At 42.9% G+C, this 4,460-nt stretch overlaps 1 pseudogene; it reads right to left on the bottom strand.

Annotated features, from left to right (window-relative positions):
* Positions 1 to 726: 726 nt before the first annotated feature.
* LOC102841306 lies at positions 727 to 1,575 on the bottom strand (annotated as a pseudogene).
* Between the last annotated feature and the right edge of the window lie 2,885 nt (positions 1,576 to 4,460).

The raw sequence follows: 4,460 nt of genomic DNA, 5'->3' as shown, positions 1-4,460 counted from the left end.
TCACTTTGTTGAAAGACTTCAATTTGTAGTCCATCAATTTCCAGTACCTTGTTCTTTGCCAATGATGTCAATTTACCTTGGGCATCTTTCAGGATCATTGTCTCTTGATATGTTACCTCTTGAAATAGTTGAACATCGACCATTTCTTTCTTTCTTTTTTTTTTTATATTTAGTGTATCTTTATTGCTTTAACTTACTTATGTCCCAATTATGAAATTCATATGATCAGGAGCAACACAGTGCAGACTAGCCTTTGACAGCCTATCAAATGTGTGCCCACGCAGAAGGGAAGACTGAAGCTGCTTGCTGCCATTTCTCAAGAATGAAAAGAAACAAACTGAACTCACTAACATCTCCAAAATCCTTCTACAATGATTTTATTATAAATATGTTCTGTTGGGATAAACAAATACTGTATTCAAGGCTATCTGCAAACTTGCTCTAAAGTAATAAAAGAAGAAAATGGAACCAGGAACCATTCAGAAGCAGAGTGCTAAGTGCCATCCCCTCAAGAGGTAACAGAAAGTCACAGTGGTCGTTAGCCTATTCGGTTAAATAAGCTTTGAGTTTGATGGTTTGCACTTGGCGCTGGAACCGGAACTGCTCTCCTCAGTCCTGAGGAGAAGAATGGGAAGAGAGTCCATCTGCAGATTCCAAGCATTCACAAGAAAGACCAGGACAACTCTGGGTTTACCACGTTTTGCTCATGGGCGGGCACACAGGTCACTATATTCCAGGGGTGATGTCAGAGTAATCCTTCAGCACTCCAGCCAAGTGTTTATTGTGAGTCTTAAACCGTCACTTTTTCCTTCTCTGAACAGGGACCACTTTCTTTGGTCCAGATTCCTGCATGGAAGAAATGCCCTGTTGCTTTAGATACTCTTCGATTTTCTCTTCATCCATTGAATCCACAGTGACACTCCTCCAAAGTTTCTGAAACTCTTCATCCACAGAAAACTGACAGTTCTTATCATTGAAAAAAAGAATTTTCTTATCAGAACGATTTACAAATAGTATCTGGTCCCCTAGAGCCTTGACAGCTTTCTGGGAATTGGGCAGTCCTTCCTCTGTGTCTTCTAAAAGAATCCCACCTAAGCCTCTCTGGTCATGCTTATCCAAGAGCCTCAGGAGGGTCTTCTTATCTTTCAAGTTGTACTTGAGCTTGAAGGCATACTTCCCATCTACTGCTTCAATTTTGGGATTGTTGACTAATTCCTCAGTCATTAACCATTGTTTCTGCTTGAATCCAATATCTAAATGTGTCTCATCCAAAATTTCTTCTAAAGTTAGAGGATGTGTATCTCCTTGCTGATGCCGTGTCTTCATATAATTCACAATCTTAGCAAGAACTCCAAACTTATATCCAGAGCTTCCTGAGTGAGCTTTCAAGTTAAACAATCCATTACTATGATCAGAATTTTGTTTGGAGCCTGATGATACTCCATGTTCTAGCTTTGCTTTCTTCTTCTTTGATGATGAAGACGACTCAGAAGGTACTGAAAGTTTCTCTACCACAGGAGTGGAAAGAGCTCGCTTTTTAAACAGCTCCCGTTCTTTCAGCAAGCTTGGATCCATAATGCTGAGCGAGGAGAGACACCCCACGAGACCTGCTGCCACCTGCTTGTACCTTCGCCTGGGTCAGCCGTCCTGCCCGAGCGGTTGTCTCCTCCGGCCCCTCGTCACCTTCCCCGCCTACCTGCACGCAACCTCAGCGCTGACCCGCCAGGTCGGGGTCTCAGCACTGGCAGCGGCTGGAGTGGTGGCTGAGGTGGTCACTTGGCCCCGGCTCGGCCCGCCACTTCCTGATCAGTCTGCTCGACCATTTCTTTTTGGTACAGTGATACTGTGTATTCCTTCCAGCTTCTTTTGATGCTTTCTTTATCACTCAGTATTTTGTTTTGCCCATTTGTTGTTGTTGTTATGTGCCGCGGAGTCGGTTCCGATTCATAACGACCCTGTATAGGGTTTCCGAGGCTGTAAATCTTTAGGGGAGCAGAAAGCCTCATCTTTCTCCCGCGGAACAGATGGTAGTTTCGAACTGCTGACCCTGAGGTTATGAGCCCGATTCGAAACCACTACACTCTCTAGAATCCTTCAATACTGCAAGTCGATGTTTGAAGTTTTCTTCAGTTCCCTCAGCTTGAGAAATACTTAGTGAGCTCTTTCCTTTTTTCTAACTCCAGGTCTTTGCACTTTTTGTTATAAAATTTTATTTTGTAACATTTTTTGAGCGTACCTTTGAAATTTCTGTCCAGTTCTTGTATCTCCTCACTTCTTCCGTTTGCTGTAGCATTTCTACACTGGACAGCAAGTTTCAGAATCTCTTCTGATATCCATTTTGGTCTTTTCCTTTTCTCTTGTCTTCTCAATGACCCTTTGCTTTCTTCCTGTATGATGTTCTTGATGTCATCCCACAACTCTTCTGGTCTTCGGTCTTTAGTGCCCAATGCATCAAATCTGTTCTTCAGATGGTCTCTGAATTCAGGTGGGATATATTTTGGCTCTCATGGACTTGTTTTCATTTTCCTTAATTTCAGTCAGAATTTGCATGTGAGCAGTTGATGGTCTGTCCCACAGTCTGCCCCTGGTCTTGTTTGGGCTGATGACATCTAATTTTTCTAACATCTCTTTATACAGATGTAGTCAATTTGATTACTGTGTATTCCGTCTGGTGAGGTCCATGTGTATAGTCATCTTTTTTAGCTGTTTTAAAAAGGTTTTTGCAATGAAGAATTCATTGGTCTGGCAAAATCTACCATGCGATCTCCAGTATCATTTCTGTCACCAAGACCATATTTTCCAACTATTTATCCTTCCTCTTTGTTTCCAGCCTTTGCATTCTAAGCACCAGTAATGACCATTACATCTCGATAGCATGAGGAACATGATACGATTTGTGAATTCCATTAGTATGGGGCCATTGCTGCACTTCATTTTCTGAGCACTGAGTCTGTTGATCTGACACATTGCTGTGTGGGATACCATGACAATGGATAAGCTATTCTGTAAGTCCACAGATGGGAATTTTGGCAGAAACATTGCATGCAAATAAGACAAATCCTTATCAAGAGTAAGTGTCTATTCCAGTAAGAACAAAACACTGCTCTTTCCATGATGTAATCAACCTGCCACCAGGTTGCTGGCGAATCTCCTGCAGGAATGGACTCAGTGTTGGTTTCTGCTGCTGGCATACTGAGCAGCCTTGGTGAGAGGAGTTCACACTGCTGAGCCCATGTATAACCTCCATCCTTGCCACCATGGTCACTTTATTCATGAGCCCATGGGACAGGGACAGGAGAAGCTAGGCAAAGAGGATGATTTGTTTTCACAGAAAATGTCATCCTATCCACTTGATTTAAAAGTCCTCCTCTTCTTAGGTAACCCTTTGGTGATGATTCACATGGGACACAACTATCTTCAGGTTTTTGTGCCATTCAGAGAGGTCTGTCCACATTCCTCCTCCCTACACCTCCTTGTCACCAATTTTCCAATCATGTTCCTTCCATGTCCTTGATAATTTAGTCAAACTATTGGGCACAGCCCATGAATCAGTGTACAGTCACGCATTTGGTCATTTCTCTTTTAAAGCAAAATGAACAACCAGGTTCACTGTTTGAGGTTTTGCCCATTGGAAGTATTTCTTGTCATCACTGTCTTCAGGGGAGTTCCAAAAAGTGGCTGTAGTGCTGCTACTGTCTCCTTTTGAGTGGTGCCTGTATATTGTGCAGAACAATCTGTAAATCCAGCTTAAGTTGTCTCTTCCAAAGGATCATAGGACTTCCCATAATGCCATAGGTGTAGAGTGGAAGAGAGAGTAATGTGATAGGAGTGGAGACCACGGGCCTTTGAGCCACCCCCTCTGCTACTTACTGTGCCCTCAGGTCCTGCTATAACTCAGTCTTAAATGTATCACTTTCATTGAATGATGGGGTGCTGCTGGACATGTCCAAGTTTATGAATCTTTGGGTTACAAAACACCCAGTTAATAATTAGTAGCTCAGGTCACTTGGTGACTTGGTGGCCCATAGTTAGGTTCAGTCAATACTAAGGCCCAGTAACAAGCCAAAAGCTGTTTCTCAATAGAAGGGTAGTTATCTGCAGAGGATGGCATGGCTTTACTCCAATTCCCTAAGGTTCTGTGTCAGAATTCACTAATGGGACCTTGAAAAAACTCCAAACTGCATCTCTATCTGCCTCTGATACTTTAGGCACCATTGGATAAGCTGGAGCATGTGGCCTAAGTGGAAGATTGACTTGCAAGGCAGCCTGAGCGTATTGCAGAGTCTTCTTTTGTTGTGGGCCCCACTCAAACTTAGCACCTTTTTGAGTCGCTTGATAAATATGATAATTGTTGTTGTTGTTGTTGTAAGGTGCTATCAAGTCGGTATCAACTCATAGCGACCTTATGCACAGCAAAATGAAACACTGCCCGATTCTGGGCAAACCTCACTACTGTTGCC

Source organism: Chrysochloris asiatica, unplaced genomic scaffold (assembly GCF_000296735.1).
Source record: "Chrysochloris asiatica unplaced genomic scaffold, ChrAsi1.0 scaffold00034, whole genome shotgun sequence".
In the NCBI taxonomy this organism is placed as follows: domain Eukaryota; kingdom Metazoa; phylum Chordata; class Mammalia; order Afrosoricida; family Chrysochloridae; genus Chrysochloris; species Chrysochloris asiatica.
The sequence above is the reverse complement of the archived record's forward strand: the minus strand, read 5'-3'. Positions and strand labels throughout refer to the sequence as shown.